The sequence below is a fragment of the Nothoprocta perdicaria genome, unplaced genomic scaffold, assembly GCF_003342845.1.
Source record: "Nothoprocta perdicaria isolate Ctin4 unplaced genomic scaffold, notPer1 scaffold_94, whole genome shotgun sequence".
NCBI lineage: Eukaryota > Metazoa > Chordata > Aves > Tinamiformes > Tinamidae > Nothoprocta > Nothoprocta perdicaria.
The window spans coordinates 2,297,608-2,316,409 of NW_020456243.1; the positions used below are offsets into that span (position 1 = coordinate 2,297,608).

At 44.6% G+C, this 18,802-nt stretch overlaps 1 protein-coding gene across 2 annotated transcripts in view; it reads right to left on the reverse strand.

Moving 5' to 3' along the window:
- FAT3 (FAT atypical cadherin 3) overlaps window positions 1-18,245 on the reverse strand; it is a 324,123-nt gene extending 305,878 nt beyond the window's left edge. Inside the window, exon 1 of one of the 2 annotated variants that reach the window (XM_026052964.1) lies at window positions 17,879-18,245. The gene's annotated coding sequence lies outside the window, so the exon portion shown is untranslated. The remainder of the gene's footprint in view (window positions 1-17,878) is intronic. The other variant, XM_026052963.1, reaches the window with a different exon arrangement.
- Between the last annotated feature and the right edge of the window lie 557 nt (window positions 18,246-18,802).

Genomic DNA, 18,802 nt, shown 5'->3' on the forward strand with positions numbered 1-18,802 from the left:
AGTACATAACATGTATTGGCCAGCCATTACCAGATAACCACCCAAAAATAAAATTAAGAAAGAATGATGCCTACTTGAATACAATTGCATATGCACATGCATATGTATATACACACACAGATATGACACAAGACAAAACATATAATGAAGAAAATAAAACTGCTTGACAAGTTCTCTGGTGAGGACTCTAGGCCTTGCTGAGAATTTCTATGAGATTTAAATCTGCCCTGGAATAGATATTATATTGCATTTGCATATGTATACAATCACCACTATCCACGAAATACAYTGGGTAACAGAGGGTCAATAAGGACAAATGCTTTTTTTTTCCGTATTATTTGTTCTACAGAATTCAAAATCTCACTATACAAAAGGTAGAGGTCTTCACCAACCTGCCGCCTGCCTGACCTGATACGAACTGGCCGTTCTGACCAACAACTGCTTAAAAGCATTCCAGCTTACATGAAGTCAATTCCAGCTTGCACCAAATTTCCACTTTGGCATCTGCAGAGAGAACCAGGCTATAAATTCAGCTCCACTGCCTGTCGCCTGTCCCATCCCGTGCATGACCCCACACCTGCCACCAACTCAACTCACTAAGGACCCTCCACCTGGTTTCCAAAGATGCATGATAAACAAAAGCATCTCAGTACAACCGAAAACCAGCCACCTGAGGTGACCTGGAGGTCCTCCATACAGGCATGTGGAATATTCACAGTGCCTCACTGCAGGTACCTAAGCGCRGAGGTTAAAAGAAGACAGAGTGAGCAAAGAGACCAGGCAGAGATGGCCGGAGATGACTCAGAAGATGATAAATACCATTTTTCCCCCTGAAAGTGAAAGAGCCTGAGGAAACTGCCTAGATGCTTAAAGTTTGGGAGTGTGAATACCCTTCTTTGTTAGACAGTACATTGACTGCGACGGGTGAAAATGATAAAAATCAATTTTAAAGGGCAATTATTAAAAGACCCACATTGTTCTCACTGTCATTTAGAAGATGCTTGAAAAGGTAGTTTTCTTGAAGCTAGAAGAGGAAAAGTTGTCAGCAATGACAGGGGTTAATTTAAATTTCCAGCATGATTTCAATACCCCCTAGGAGATAATGGCATGCAAGTTTTGGAATATGAGTCACAGAAYCACCGAATATGAATTCATATTAGTTATGACTTCCAACATAACTGAATTACTATCACACTTTTAAGTACTAATGACAATCARTTTATTGCATTGATGTTATAATGTTCACAAAAACACTTAACTTCCCGATCCCAGTCAATATAGAGCACTGCTGAACCCATTAGTCAGTTTGATCCATTCTTCCAAGTATTTGTTAATATGCTTGTCTTTCTATATACTTATTTTCACATGCAACTCTTTCCYCAACCACACTTTGGTTCTTTTGTATTTTCTTATGCATTTCAAGAACTAAAAAAAAAAAAAAAGGAAAATCTTTAAAAAGAAAATAAAAGTAGATGATATCATCTCCTGGACTCTCATACTTGAATAACCAGCAAATCCTCATAGTGACGCTTCCTTGTCCCAATACACCAATCTGATTGTTCTGTATATACCACACAAGTCATATAAGACAAACAAGGATTTTAACTCACAGCTTATTGACATAAGATGACAGTTTCCAAACATGCTCTGGGTATGCAAGAGTCCTGTTGACTGAGATTGATCCCCGATTGATCCGAACAAGGAGGAAATTTTGGTGAAAGGCTGTTTGGTTTTGTTTCCATTTCCCTCTACTGAAAAATGTGCACCGTGACAATTTATTTTTCCACATAAATACCACAACCAATCACAGGTTTAATTCAGCAGCACCTGAATGAAGCCCCCTCTTCTCCTGGGCCTTTGTGTTGGCCACAGAGGGCACAGCCATCAAAAATGGCCACGCCTGGAGGATGATGCCCGGGCAAGTGCTGCCCAGTACGTGGCCGCGGACAGGCCAGCTACAGGGATCTACAAATGTTAGTGAGAGACACCAACCAAAGACCAAATTCAGCAGCTGGGCCTCTTCTGCAATACAGCATTTTTAAATACTCCACAGAGAAGAACGCGAGCTGCTGCCTGTGTCCCCAGGGCACATCAGCATCCTCCACTTGAGCCTCTGCGGAGGAGGATTTTTTCTAGCTGATGATGGAGATTGATGCTGTACTTCAGGTGAACCAGAGACTCTTAATCTTAAGCTTAATCACAGACCTGCAGCTTCCTTGCAATAGGTCTCTTTAGATTAAGGAAAGGAACAGTATTATCCTTTACATCATGTTTGGTGACCTTGTTCCTCCTGTCCTTGCCACAGCCTAAGTTGGCTCCTCTCTGCCATTGATATTCTCACCAGTGGTCATTACCAGCAGGTTTCCAGCTCCTCTACTATCTGAAATTGTTTTTTCCTATGAAACTCATCGCTACAAGTGAAAATTATGTAAAACTTTACCTTCAGGTTAGCCATGCACAAGGTTACAAACTCTGCAGTGGCAAACAGGCATCAAATTGGGTATTTATGAAGCTATGTTATTATGAGAACCTATGAAAACCTAATGAAAAAGCTGTGTCTAACCCAGGCAAAATAACATGACAAACTTAGCTTCACTTACCATTTATGCATTTATTCTTAGAGAAAACTAGATCCAACACCTAATGTCAAACACAGCACTGTAAATCCAATCACTTCAATAAATTCCATGAAGTTTTCATGGCTCGGTGCAATCAGGATCAGTCCAAAAATACTAAATTTAACCTAGGAAGATTGTATGTTATATGTATACCATATGTTATATGCATAAACATGTGTGTTTGCATGCATGTGCATGTACGTGTTTAAGTTACGTACACATAAACACACCACTTAGTGTATTTTTAGGTATATTTTCAATGTTGGCCCTGGAAAAAAAAATGGATGTTCATGTCAAGCAGCACTTTCAAATTTTGATTTTATTTCATGTGACACATAACATTGTAACAACCTCTGCATTGAAGTTATTCATCTATCCATATATTTACGTGACCATCATCATTACATTATTTGAGAGTCCCAATGGATRCACTATTAAACTGCCACTTGGGCTGCCCAAGAATGTTTTATTCATTTACTGAATTCCTTTCTTCTGGCATATTTGCTTTTAAGAGCTCATAATACATACATACTTAACACACAGGAAATGTAATGTGATAGGTTACAGAAACAAAGTACAAAGCAACCCACCATAAATTACGGGGCACTTCTTTAAAGGCCCTTCTTGTCAAAAAAATGTTATGGTTTCAAGTAAGGAGAAAGATTGTGATTGCTTGTGTTTGATTTTTAAATGTGCAGGCAGGAATCACTCAAAAAGAAAAAAAAAAAAAGTCCCCTGATATTGCTCAACAAGGTTAGTCTGAAGAAAAGAAAAAGCTCTTTTACAAGAATGGTGATTAAGAAACAAACCAAAATCTCCTCCCTACTGAGCAGGGAGGCAGACAAGATGACTCAAAATAAGAGTTCAGCGCCTTTCCACTCCAGCTCGTATTAAACCCTCTGGGTCTTGAAGAGGGAAGAGAGGAATGGAGAAATAAAAAGGTGCATCACCATTTTTAATACTCTTCAAAATGAACTTCAACATCATGGAAAAATCTGTAATTTCACATTTAATTTTCTACCCAGCCACTTGTTCTTCATTTCTTTAACAAAGATTGCCTGTATAGCCCACAACTTCTAAAGCAGCTGCATGGACTTGTCGATAGCTGCTGCTCCTTACAGGAACAGTGAAAGGTAAGGGTAGAATTTCTCTTTTCTTCTTGGCTCTGGCAGCCTTCAGCCTGGGCTGCTTCCAAGCATAACACCCCACCAGACTGGGAACAGAGACTAAAGCTCCAAGAGCTGCCACGATTCCCACACAACAGACCTGGGGCTCCAACTCAACGTGCCGATATGAAACAAGTGCTATGTGAGTGCCACTCCTGAGGCCAATTGCTCTAATCCCAAAGACCTCCATACCACAGAAGGCTTGAAAAATAAAACTTTATAAATTTATACCTCTTGGGTAAGCACTGAAAACGTTAAACAAGTGCCAAAAGGAGTTTTACAAAACATAAAGAATATATCAGGTAGAATTATTCAGCAAGACACAAGGAATAACCTTTCAACCAGCCACAATGGGGAAAAAGAAGAAAATCTTCTCTATTTCTTTAGAGGCAATTATACCCTCGGAGCAGGAACGTGTTCCAGGCAATCGCTGTGTAGAGTATCTTGGATGATGGCACCCCCTATTTCAGAATTACAGAGTACCTCAGGATGGTAGAGGTTGGAAGGGACCTCTAGAGATCATCTAGTCCAACCCCCTGCTCCAGCAGGGACACCCAGAGCATGGGGCACAGGGTGGCAGCCAGATGACCCAGTACTCCAGGTGCKGCCTCACCAGAGCTGAGTAGAGGGGCAGGTTCCCCTCCCTTGACCTGCTGGCAACACTCCTCCTGATGCAGCCAGGATCCCATTGGTCTTCTTGGCCATGAGGGCACTGCTGCCTCACGGGTAACTTGGTGCCAACCAGGACTCCCAAGTTTCTATCAGCAATAGCAACCTGCACATGCAGAATCTTCTTCATGGCTGGGTTACAAGAATCTTCATTTCAATGAAAAAGTGCCATGAGGATTAAGAAACATGCTGCATTGTTCTGTAGCTGTCTTTTGCTTAGTTCTTYAATGAAGCTGCACCAGTGACAGAAAGACCTGTTCACAGTTTGTCTTTGCAAGGAGGAGGTCAGAGCCTTGGTGTCCTCTCCTGGAAGGCATCTCTTCCCCTATGCATTGCCACAACTCATGGAAATACCTATCTAAAGCACATGGACCCTACTGATGTTGGACTGTAAAGACCAAGACTTCCCTCTGAAGCACTGCAATGGACTAGAGATAACCATGATATTCTCCCCTCATTACACATTAGTATCCTGAGCAAGTTGGTAAATGAGAAGGAAAAAAGCCGGTTAAAACGGCACCTCCTCTAGTCAGACAKCTTCTCTGCACTGCCCTCAAATACAGTCCACAATTCACCCAGCCAGGAAAGGCTTTGGTACAAATTACTGCTAGCGAAAAGGAATATGAATTCAGAAGCAAAATTTCTGCCACACTGAAATGCATTGAAATGCATAAAAAATGCATAAAAAATGCACATTCAGCTCAACGCAGAAGGGAGGAGAAAATCCAATGRATGTGAAAAGCAGATTTACTCCCTGAGGTGACATATTCACGGGGCAACCTGCTCCCCCATGAACCCCAATATATACGATTACACTGTGACATGTTTATCTCGAGAAGAGAAGATGAAGGCAAAATGGCCATTTCTGCAGAGCAGCCTTTGCCACAGAGAGCAGCACAGGTTCCGATGTCCTCTGCAGCTGCACGTCCTCCCACTGCCCGCACGCAATTCCACGTGGGAGAAGGGCCCCTCCGCACAGAGCAAGTGCAATCCCAGGCTCTCTCTAGGAAGCGAAGATTTGGCCACTCAGCCCTATGTTATGAATAACTTTCTCTTGCTAGCAGGTGTCAGAGATTTTTCCATACGCCAGCAATTTTTGTGAAGGATCAGTTCATCAGCAAACACTTCCAGTTGGGAGCAGGAGCCCGGGCTGCTGCTGCAGAGGGGCTCTCAGCATCTCCCTTCCCCTGAGGATGAAACACGGCTTGGGAAATGGGTAGGGAGGGGGAGAGAGGGGAGGAATAATTTGCCACCATGTGAGATCTGTCAGAAGGGAATTCCAGGGAGCAACCCTACAAGGGATTTGAGCTGGTCCCTTGGTGGTCCATCCCGCTTGGAGACAAAGAACGACACACAGGTTTCAGCCTTTGTGCATCTCCAACACCCCTCGGTTCCTACTTCTTAATCACTGCCAAAAGGGAAAGCTTTCAGCCAGCTTCGAGATGAGACAGTTATTTTCCTGGGGGCTCCCTCCTTCCTCACAAAGCACAGTGAAGGGCACTGTTTTGTGTTTATTTGGCTTTACAATGTATATTTTTTTTCTCTTTTTAAGTTTCATAAAGCTTAGACTCCTCCTAAGGAGCCCCGACCTGAAGTTCCTTCCAGATACAATCCACATGTAAGAAATCCARGACTGCTTAGTCCTGGATTAGCATTGGTCTTTCCCCAGTCTCCATCTACAGCCCATTAACTCTGTACCCCATAAACCACCAGTTCTTGCAGACCTGAATACTGGGGGACAAGAGACTTCATTTACACCCACCAGTGGCATAAATGGGGTCTTAGGTGGGATTTATGCAGCACAATTCAACTGTGCTCTTTGAAAATGTTATCTCATGAAGCATTGCAAGGGTAATTGTAATTAAAATCCAGCAGCCCCTTACACGAAGCCCGAGATCAATCTGATCCCCACTTTGACAGCGCCCAGCGACAGGCAGCAGGGTGAGCCCAGGGAGCAGCAGCACAAGTACCAAAACGGGCCTCAACCGCGCTGGCCTTGGCACTCGTGTGCCAGATCCACAGCTGGAAAAGCATCTCCCATTTCCCTCATGTAACAGGAGGGAGAGCCGTAACCCCCTTTCGCTGTAGTCGGCCGTCAAACCCATTGCCTCCAGCTCTAGGTGCCGTTTTGGACGGTCTGCTCTGTGTTCTGGGTACTGCACATATTCCTCCTGACAGCTTGCGCAGGCTTGTATAAACCGTTCAGCTTTGGTTTAGAGTAGGAAAGAAGTCTGAGATTTACAGCTACTGTTTCCAGGGACATAATAGGTATGTAGGTGTACGGTGTATGGGCAAACTGCTGCTCTCTGAGGACACAACAGCTACTTCAGCAGTTGCTGGATGTGAGGAGGCAGCTCAGCTCTAGACCCTCACACACTGGTGAGGGGAGGCTGGCAGAAAAAGGAGACTGCTCAAACGTTTCCTGCCAGAACAACTGCCCCAAAACAGGGATCAGAGGGAAAAAACGCAATGTGCGAAGCAAAGCAGTCAAAAGTAATGGTAGTCCCATAGGGTTTCTACATAATGGACTGCACAATAAAGCATTTTATTCCACACTGGACCTTGGAATAAGCCCAATTTCAGGTTTGTCCTGAGAGGATTTCTTTAAACATAGGCTATATCTATAAAGATATATCTGTATCTTTATATATCCTATATAAATAATGATCACATATATGATCATATATATATATATATATACACACACACAGAGAGAGAGAGACATCTTTATAGACAGAAACATGATCTGAGCTGGAGGGGTATTGGAGCTGTAAGGGTTGGTAAGGCTGGAGCGAGGAGGCCAAGAAGAGAAAGCCAGGAGAGGGCAAAGCAGGGCCAGAACAGAAAACCCAGTAAGCGAGGTGAACACTGTGGTACCCAGCAAGGTGCTCCCTGAGCCAACACTGTGTCATTTACAGTACACAAAGAGAGACATGAAGAGGCAGAGACTTGTCCAGGCCTTGACTTGGCCAGGCTCATTCAGCCCACATTTTCCCAGGATTGCCAATGTTCTCTGGTTTTGATAAAATTAAGATGGCAATATCTGCATTTCCTGCCCCTCACAGAGCAGGGAAGGGGCAGGTGCCCCTCACCCAGGCCTTGGAGAGCGGAGGCGGCTGGGGCAGGGCTATGGGCATGACCAAAACCTTAGCATCCATCTCAGGCTGGGCAGGTGAGGAGGGTAAGAAAGAGGACTGGAGTGAATAAAGACGAATGAGGAAAATCCAAATTGAAGGGGAAACAGATAGCTTAGGGCTAGTAGTGAGCAGCATAATCCACTTCTGCAACTGGGAAAACAGCCTCGTTTGCAGCCATTATAAGTTTCTGCATTGAGGAAGGAGAGACAGAAGGTCATGAGCTCCTGCAGCATCAGAGGACCCAAATTCACTTATTCTTGCAAGTCTGGGAAGGGGGAGAAATCRCAGGCACACAGTGGAGTGAAGGAAAAAAACAGTTCACAGAATCACAGAGAATCACAGAATGGTTGAGGTTGGAAGGGACCTCTGGAGATCATCTAGCCCAACCCCCTGCTCMAGCASGGACACCCAGAGCACGGGGCACAGGGTGGCACCCAGGCRGGTTTGGAAGATCTCCAGAGAAGGAGACTCCACAGCCTCCCTGGGCAGCCTGTTCCAGGGCTCTGGCACCCTCACAGTGAGGAAGTTAAGRACAGCAACCACTTCAGGAATAGTTAAATCTCATGTTCCCACAGAATAAGGAATTTTCTTTCTYGAGGACAGAAAGATGATTATTAGTTCTGTGCTGCCATTGATCTTTGAGAAAGCTGTGACAGAGAGTGAGAGAGATCAGSCTTGAAGCACAGGGAGCAAATGCTTTAATCGAGTTTCTCAGCAAGTTAGAGACTTTAGAATCAAGCCTAGATTCAAGCAGGGCTGATTTTTCTTTCAACAGGGCAGGCTCCGCAGGGCGCTGACACCTGCCATTCTGCAGCACCCATCCCACGARGCCGCCCTCATTTCTGGAGCACCCAATTTGAGGGGTCTGCACAGCTCCGACTCCAGGGAACTGCTGAGCAACCACCTTCCAAAACCCAACCCTCAACCTGCCTCCAGTTGTCCCCCTAACCAATTAGCCTCTGCAAACTCAGATATATGAGGTCAGCTGCATCACAGCATCGCTCACACTGAGGGGAATTCACCCCACAGACGTTGGGAGTGAGACAGGGAAGCACATGGAGTTGGCTTAAACTGAGCAAAGTTAGGCCACAAATCTTATTTCCACRTGTTAGGGCCAAAGCAGAGCAAGGAACAAAGCTTCCCATCCAAACTGGTCTACCACTTTTACCTGCATTAGAAACACCTGAACCTTTGAAATTGCTGAATCGAGTCATTTTGGAAGAAGTATTTTAATTCAGTGGTTTTGATGCATATGAAGGAATTCCTGTGAGGTCCCGACAGCTCAGCACTAACTGCACAGGAGCCACAGCAAAGTGCAACACCTCTTCTGCAAGGTGAAATTTCCACCAAATCCAAACATGCTGCGCACACAGAATCCATGCATGATTCTGCCCCCCCCAATGATCCATCCAAGCACAGATATTTGAGAAAATCACCACTTTTTAGCTAATGCAACCGTAACTGAAACCACCGTGGCTTCAGCTTTCCCGCTCAGCCCACAGATGAGCAGATCCCTCAAAGTYTGCTCAAGGTTTCGGAGAAGTCCAGCTTGGCAGACACATCCCAATTAAAAATTCCAGGGAGCAGGGATCGCTATTTAGAGCTGAGCCATTTGCTTTCGTTTATTTTTAGCAAAACCATTAATTGCGAGTCTTAGATTTGCTTGCTGGAAAACCAGCTTTCCAAAACAAACACGGAGCTGGAGGAGCGTTCCCAGAACACTGAACGACACCAGGAACGGTGCTAAAAATGTACATCAGAAACATAAAAACACATCGCTGCTTTGACCAGAGGAACAAACAGGCCATTATTTTGGTGCCAGAACAGAGGTTTCCCACAAACGCTCATCCAGACAGAGCTATCTATGGCCCAGCAGTTATTTAGGTCCTGCAGAATGACAGATCTCACTGTACAGTATCTGCTGGAAATATCTTCATGGCAAGCGCCATACGCGGGATTAACTAAAGTCTCCCTTAACTCAGACGTGTGGCAATCACCCTGGAAAAGTCCCTTTACTTGACGTCCCTTGGCGCCAGGGCTCTCGCCAGCTGCCCTTGGCACTTTGGCCATCGTGTGTTGAGGTCTCCCCATCCAACCAGCAAGGCCTCTCTCYGCTGCCGGCCCCACTGCCCACGACGTGTCCCGTGGGGCACAGGGACTGTCACTGCCCAAAGGCAGCAGGGATGTCCCCRCAACAACAACCAGAACCACGCGGAGTGGTTTGGCCTGAAAGGAGGCTACCCTACCCATTTCCTTTGTGTTTTTTTTAAACGAAAGTAAACAACAAAAGCAGTAAAGTTACGAAACTGCAGTTTATCCGCTTACTAAAACAAACCTAGCGATATTGAAAACCCACACAGAAGGGAAAATGAAGAGCAAGCATTTCTCACTTCTGAAATCCGCTATTATGGGTAAGGGGAAAAGGACTGTGGGTTTTATGGCATTTCTGTATCCCTTTTATAAGAAAAGGCTCCCAGCGGCCTTTGGCAGATGAAAATCACCATGAGGAGAACTGCAATAAAACTGAGCAGATACAAAGGATCCATCTTAGGCACAACCCCAGGACTTACATCTGGATGCTACTGTATTAAACTCTGCATTCAGCAGTTTCTGGAACATGGATTTTTTATTAAACGAATTATGCAGTATATGTTTTGTCTGAACAGAAGATACTGACAGCCATTAACTACAGCATAGCTGTTTCAGCGACCAAAACAGCGGGTTCAAACCCAGAAGCCCCCTTCAGCAAGTGGCCACGTTTCTCGTGCAAGCCAGTGTGTCCACACACATATCTCACATGCCCAAACTGAGCTTGCACTTCATGTACAGACACAGCATGTGTCATCTATGGCTGTGTCACAGTTTCAATCCTTGTCTCTCTGCTGTGTCTAGTGGATACTCTGACCTATTATCGTCTCCAAGAACGCAAGGAAATCACTTATTTCAAGCAGCATCCTGAACACTATCAAAACCAGCTTAGACACATGAAGTATTTAAATGCTTGCACACCCCAGACAAATTTTGTTTACTGCCCAGCATTTAAACAGCTTTCCCTTTGCTATTGTAAGGCTGTTCCCAAACAGGACGAACTTGAAGTTGACGTGAATAGCAGCACTTCAGTTCCAATTTAAAACCCATTCAGCAGCATAACTCCACGAGTGACACACAAGATTTCCACACTTTATGAAATGAAACCTGTCCCCAGCTCAAAGGACGCTGTGCAAATTATCCGACAAAATTCACTTCCTTTTGTTTCTTTTTTCCTCTTTGATACACAAAATTAAAGGCAAAAGAGAATCACTAATCAAGTCATAAAAACTTTATGAAAACCAGGAGAAGCACCAAGCATTGTTCATGTCCCCCTTGTAATGACATGCAAAACGCTCAGTATCCAAGGAAACAGGGTAGTAATGAAGTTGGAGATGACTGTATAAACGTGCCTTCTAAATCACCACCGAGGCTGTCAGCTCCCGGGGGCACTGGCCAGTGAGCAGTGTGTGTCACCCGAGGAGCTCAGTCGGGYTACAGCTGAGAAACCAAAATCCTACAAGTCTGAACGTGGGACCCTTTTGTCTGCTCTGTATGAACAGCCCCTTCTGAGCAACTCCTTATGGATTTGCTGTGTGAAGGAGCACATGGCAGATTTCTCTGGGTCGTTATTCACCTMCATGAAACTTCTTCAGAAGTCTTTAACGATGAACATTAATTCAACTGCAAACCCAGAAACAAACAAACTAGAGATCTGTCATTGCTCCAGCTTCTTGTCGAGCTCCACAACAGGAGAAACGTTGACGCCTTGCCCTGTTCTCTGGAGCCCTGCGGTCCAAAAACTGGTCCATCAGCACCAAACTCCAGCATTAATTCCAATAACATGAGTGTTTGTCAATTAACTTAAACACACAAACTTACGCCCCCGTATGAACACTTCACTCATAGGGACGTTGTCTAGGGAGATGGACAGATCTATAGGAAGGAAGCCAAYGGACAACTGACTCTTGCCCTTCAGTGCTGGTCCATCATGCCAAACCACATTTTTTTAGGCTCACTTGCAGCAAGCATTCATTTTTCTCCTCTTTTCTTTTGCAGCGGATTCCACCCAACATTCAYCGCCTATCCAGCAGTTTGAACCAGATGCCACGACTTGCTGAACTTTGATATTATTCTTCACTTCTAGTACTTGTCACCATTTACAGAAGCACATACCTTAAAACAACTACTTCTTCCACCGGATGCCCCTATAATCCTTCTCTCTGACCTTTACAGCTGAACAGAACTGAAGCTCCCTTGGGGTCATTCTTTTTCACATCTGTAATGCCCTTTCCGTAAGTATATAACCTAAGCTGCATACAGTATTTCAGATGTGACCTGAGAAGCGGATAGCCAAGTGCTAAAATAACCCAACTCCCAGCTCTTTCCCAAAGAGGCATCGAGTCATAAACTCCACAGCTCTCCTGCTGCTTTCCAGCACTATGTTGACATGGCAAAAAGACACTGCCATCTTCATGCCGCTTCTTTGGTGCCCTGTCCCCAGTTTTCAGAAACTCTTCTGCTTTTCACAGGCAACATTAAATGCCTGATCACCTCTGTCTTTGTATTTAAAGACAACTTGTCTGCCTTTCTCTTCCTTCCCTCTACTGCYTTAGGAGGAAAGGGACTTCACATCAGTTAAGAAACATTCACACCACCAGTGAGTTCCATCTCCTTCCTCACAGGTTACTTATTTGCCATCAGGAATGGGTCTGATCCTCATTTCTCACTTCAGATTCAGCTGATAAACCACCTTGCTGCCTTCTGTCTGCTGCCTTCTCCTCTCAAGCCCCGAGCTCACTGTCACACACCGGACTAGGTGATCTGGCCCACTCAGACCTATCAGTTGATTCTTATGCCTCAGACTTTTTCTTACAGACTTCTTCTGTAACCTTTTTCTTAAAAGGTTACAGAAATTAGGAGATTGGCTTTTTCTCACAACTCCTTTTATCTCTGTCTTTACCAGAACATCCCACTTGTACAGCATGTCCTGATGGTAATTTCTGCATTGTATCTTATTATCTGCATGCCTGGTTTGTAATGCCATAATTATCTGATATTTCTCTAGTTTTCTTTTCAAATTGCTTTCTTTAAATTCCTTCTACAATTTCATAAACAGGTTTCCAGACAAGCTAAAAATTTTGCATTTTCTCATGGAATTTGCTCATATTCTCTGATATTGTTGCACACTCAAYGCTGTTGAATGGACTTGCTCATTCCCACTTCATTTTGCTGTATTTCCAGCTCACTCATTTCTCCAACACCATTTTTTTTTTCTTTGCATATAATTAAGACTGACCACAGCAGCAATCTTGAGAATATCACTCTTATCTCGAAGGCCTCATCAGAGCTGAAATTGGTGGAACTACTGTGCCAGCGAAGTGAAAACCTATCAATGACCAAAACCTCTTATCAGTCATGAGAGCTGATGCATCTTGTCAGACACTTTTGTTCAAGATAAAGGCAGAAAATTCAGAAAACCAAAGTTCAGTGTCTGCGCACGGTGTGTGAAAACTTCTCCAAATCACACTTGCTGTGCACATTTCCCAAGGACTCCCAACAGGCAGCATGAAGCTGAGGAGCTCTGAACTCCCTTCATTTCTAGAAAGCAAGTGCTGGGCACAAAGCAGCAAGCATTAAGTGCCTCTGTGAAGGCAGGCTCCGAAAGGCTAGTTCTCTCAACAAGTCACCTGCGGCCTAGCTTCCAAAGCTACATGGCACCTATAACTCCTCTCCATTCATTCCCTACCATGAGAAAGTTGAGCTCTTCCCCTCCCTGTGTTTCATCTTACTTATTTGTGATTCATGCTTTATCTGCCTCCTGTGGATGTTATGAGGTTTAATTAGTTTTGGTCTGTAAAACACACTGAGATCCCCGGAAAGGCGCTGTGTGCACTCACAGTATGACTACAACAAGACAATTTTCTTGGTGGCCCTGGAGTAACTAGTGCTAGTGGTCGCAGGAGACCCGAAAGAGGAGGCAGCGTAAGTTCTGACTGTCGGCAATCTTTCGGTATACCCYGAATATGGAAAGTTTCAGGGACAGCATTTTGGTACAGCACATGTCGAATTTGATGTGGGAGTTAACAGCGGTTTTCTGYCTAGCACAGCACTGGCAAAACATTCTCATCAGCATCTTTCAGCAAAAAAGAAGGAAGGTCATGAAAAAAAGAAAACCTCTTAAAAATGAAAATAAAAGAGAAAAAAAATGGAAACCAACAGCACTAACAAAAGCACCATACGGGTTTTTAAAATAACCCAAACAGCTTAAAGTTGCCCAGACTTCCTTATTCATTAATTGCACAGGACACAGATTTATTTATTTATGGCTCAGAAAAGAATTCCCAGCTCCAAGGCTTTCCAAAGAACAAGCACCCCCCAGTTCTGCATGGTCACCTTGGCCAACTCACCATGCAGTTTCTCATTCTCATGCTAATGCAGTTCAAACAACCCAGCTCCGCATTTTTTATGCATGCAATAAGCCTATCTTTAGGTCACTTAGTTGTGTCAGTTTAAATCACAACATCCCCTTAGAGAAAAACCTGATCATTTTATTTACTTTTGGTCACAGAAAAGGGAGCAGAAAAATAGTTCATTACAAAAACCGCTTTCTTGTTTATGGTGCCTAATAGAAGATCCACTGAAATCTACTCGAATCTAAACAGCAGTTGAGACCTCGATAAACAACACATTTTAATTACAATTTGCATGGCTACACTCAAGACATAATACTCTGARAATATCTGACTGTGCATAAGCATATCATATTAAATAATTTTATATATTATTAAATCTTAACCAAAGTCTGCTGGAATAAGGCCCAAAATCTCAATGATCTCTGTGAACTKTAGATCTGCCTCTCTGCCTCTTTCATAAAATAAGCCTGGATTCTGCAACTCTGGCTTTCCCAAGCATCCACATGGATATTCACAGGGCTTCTCAAAAGAGGGAAAAAAAAAAGCATGAAGCTGAAGCCATCCATGAAAGGTACTGGATTTATTTCAGATGTGGAACTGTTTTTAATTAATTTGGAAACATTTKAAATATTTGTTCATTAAACATGCTTTGCATTTCACACATGGGCGTATGAAGTAGTAAGAAAATCCAAAATGATAATGCTTTATTAAAGAGACTTTGAAGCCCCTTCTAGGGGCTTCACATGGGGACAGCAGCGGTGCTGTAACCCACCAGTATTGGAAGTGAACGGTGCCTGCAGCGCCCACCCCCTGGACACCTCAACTCAACCTGGAGAAACGGCTGATTGGGGCTTCTTCACTTGCTGGTCAGACCTGTAGGATGTTGCCAAGTTCGGTCAATAGTCTCTGTCAGGAACAACACTTTTACAGAAGAATACCTGCCTCCTAGGAGACAGCAGAACAGTTTGGTGAGGCAAATCAGAGTGCCATTTCTTCGTGACCTACCAACAATTTTGGCACACGAGCACTCTAGAAGATTCGAGCAGACAACAAGGGTGCAAAGGGAACTTTCTTCAACACTTAGGGCTTATTCTTTGAGGTCTCTAGCCAAGGCCCACAAACCATCCCATCCAACCCAACTTCTCATTAAAGCAATCTACAATAACACTGTCATTTACAGATAACATACACAAAAACTTTTACAGCCCCTCAGTTTTCTCCAATTTATAGCAAAAAGCTCCACCATAAAGGTACAAGCGTGAACTTGGTGGATGCCGGCACCGAGGCAGCAGAACAGGAAGGACGAGAGGTCCATGTCTCCCAGCTCTCCAAGCCCAAGGCTGGATCCCTCCTCAGCCAAGCCGGGTCCGAGGCAGGCAGCAGGGAGCCCCGCACGGCGAGCTCTCCGCACACACCACCACGGCGTGCGCAGAGGGCAGGGATACAACACGATGCTGATACCCGTGCCCTGGACACGGGGCAGGGAGCTCCCGGGGGCAGCAGAGCTGCCACAGCCTCCAGGGCGCCGGCCTAGGCCCGGCCTGAGCACCRCACTCCACGACGGGGACGGACACTGTCCAACTTGGTGCTCGGCGGGGCCCACATCGCCACAGCGCAGCTCTCGCCTCCCCTCTAGCGGCTGAGCCCCCCAAACTGCTCCAGCCGCCGCCGCCGCCTGCGGTGCGAGGGGCTCGGGTCTGTCCCCGGCCCGGCAGCTCGAGCGAGCGGCGCTCCCACGTTTGCAGAGAGGAGGACGGGGCTTTGTGGCACCGAGCAAAGGGACAAGGACCAGGCGCGCACGCCTCGGCAGGGGCAGAGCTGCCCGGCACCACTGCACAGCTTCCATTTCTGACAGCAGGTGAAAGAATCAGCTACTCTGCGACTTAGAAACGCTCCAACACTTGCTGTCCGAGGACCAGGTTCTACATCTGACAATTATGTGTCACCAGGGCTCAAAATTAATTCTAGTGACTATAATATAAGGCATTATCACTACAGTCCTTCATCAATTTAGCCAAGCACACCCAAACAGCACGTGATGGCCTCCCATCCTTCCCAGCAGAATACAAACATAAGAAAACTTCACATTTCTTCACAAGTCATCCTCAAAACAAAACAACAAAAAAACAAGCAGGAAAATTCAAGTTTCCTTCCTCTGGTTGCCAGTGCTAAAATATGCTAACAGCATTGAGGCAAGGGACGACTTGCAGAGCTCGCAATCTGTATTCAGCATAATTAGCAGATGCCAATTTAACTTATTACTGCTTCTTCCCTTCTATATTATAAAAAGGATGTCAATGAAAACCTGTTATCTAAATGACTGTTTTCTCAGTGCTGATATAAAGCAACAATCATGGGAAAATAGAGTCACAGAGCATGTGTTAGGAAATATCTGATTTTGAAATGACATTATAAACAGCTACAGTAAGGGAAGAAATTAATGCCTTCAGATAGGACTTTCCTCTCTTCCTTCACACTTGGATTTTCAGACTGTTTCTAAATCTAACTCATGTGTTATTTGGTAGCATTTCCAGTTACTCAAATAAGCATAACTATCTTTGGAGTAAAGCAAGATTAGTAAAGGAGGCTGCTCAGCTGTCTCAGCCACAGATCATTTTAAAGCTTAACAAATTAACATACTTTAAAAGATGCATTCTCAATGCAGGGAACTAGCAGAGAGTAAGGCAGGCAACATACACATACCAACCAACACAAGCCTTAACCTGCCCTCTTCTGAGATGCCAAAGGAAGGGACTGTCACAGTGGAAGGGACAGTTTACAAAGTGCACTTCTGCAGGCTGCAATGCTAAAACACATTTCATAAAACAAAGCCCTCTAGAATTAAGAGCTTGTTGCAAGATGCATGCAGCAAGGCTAAAAAAAAAGCAGAGCACACCAAGGTTATGGATTTAACAGGTTTCTAACACATAAACATATAACGATCGAGTCCAGGCAGCATTTGCTGCTACTTCTGGTTGGAGAATATCCCCTCCCACTAGCACTGCTGCATATTACAATGCAGCACACACAAAAAAAATATTTTAATAAACTGCCTTGTGGCCATAAGGGCGAAGTTTAAGAGCCTTGTAAGGCTATGCTTCTCCACAGCTTTAATCAATCTGAGCTCTAACTTCATTTGTTATGCCTAGTGCAAAGTGTAAACTTTGCCCGTTGAAAGAATTAAGAGGAAAAAAAAAATAACATCTCCTCCTCCACGCTGAGCAGCGTATGTAAAGCACCGAACAGAACCGCTGCACTCACAGCCCCCAATTAAACGGGTCTCTGTGGAAACTAATAACTTTCCACCGTACGCCCTGTAATCCAAGGAATAATTCTAAACAGGCATAAGCCGCAGCGTGCTGAACTAAGACATTCTTACCTCGCAAAGAGCGCTCCAAGACGCTTGCTTACAGCGGCAGAGGAGAGCGTGCATGCTGCCAAGGATTTCCTAGGCAGGAGGGGATCTGCCTTGCCCCACACATGCGCGCGCGCACAGCCCCTGCGCGTTGCTTAGGCAGGGAGCGGGGACAGGAAAAGATAAGCAGCGGCGATAGTGCCCCGGCTTTATATCTCAATCAGCGTTGAGTCAAGGAGGAGGAACCATTTGAGATGAGAAAAAAAAAAAAAAAAAAAAAAAAAAAAAAAAAAAAAAAAAAAATTCCAAGGAACAAGACATTTTTTTCCCCTCCGCTGGATACAGAGAGGTTTGCCTGGATATTTCTAATACTTTAAGACAAAATCTTCATGACCCACCTCCCTCCCAAGCCAATTAGTTGCACATGTCAAACGACGCGGCACAAACAGCACACAAAGACTCTGAAAGGGAAAATTACAGAAGCTCTTACCTTTTAGTCAGAGTAAGCGACAGATAACAAGCATAGGAAACTCAGTTSGCACAGTTGCTCTACGTATTTCTCTGTGGACTTCCCTTTAGTGGTCCCAAAAGCAGTGAACATAAAAAAACTCCAGCCTGCCTGCTTCATTCTTCAGCAGCAGAGATACATGCTGTCACGGTAACGAGAAAAAGCAAAAACAGCTCCAGATCTGAGGGTTTTAAAGCCTTTGTGTTTATAGGGAAGCAAAAGAGAAAGAGCAAGAAAAAGAAGGAACAGAGCAAACACTTTTACTAAGAGAAATCTGGTCCTGGCTATATAAGTAAGCACAGGATCACTGAGTTTGAATTTCCCTGTTTGCGAGCTCCCTGGGAGAAAATATACATATATATTGAGCCTTTAGGAAGAAGGAGGGGAAAAAAAAAAAAAAGGGCAAATGCATGGATTGGGGGAAGGGGAGAAGAGGAGGAGGGTACTGCTCCTATGTGACATACATATGGAATGAGCATTAGAACAATGCTGACAGGACAGCTAAGCAACTGCACTCTGGGGCAGCAGTTTTCAAAGCGGAGCTTTTGCAGCTTTGCAGAATGGAGAACAGAACAATAAAATTAAAAAAAAAAAAACACCACAAAGGAGATAGAAAAAAAAAAAGAGGGAAAAAAAAAAAAAGAAATGAAAGGAGTTAATTCAATAAGAGCAACTGGGCTAAAAGAAAAGAAGAAGGAAAAAAAAAAAAGTGTTGCCCAGTTTCTGGGGGGGGGGGGGGGTCTCGCCGCGACTGCTCTGTGGCCATGCAGGCTGCCTTCATGTCTAGTGCACTTACGTTTTATGTGGCTCCCAGTGGGTTCCCTCCCCGCCTCCCRCTCCCACCGCCTCCCCTTCCTGGGAAGCTAGCAGTCCCAGGGGCAGGAATTCCAGTGGACCCAATTAACA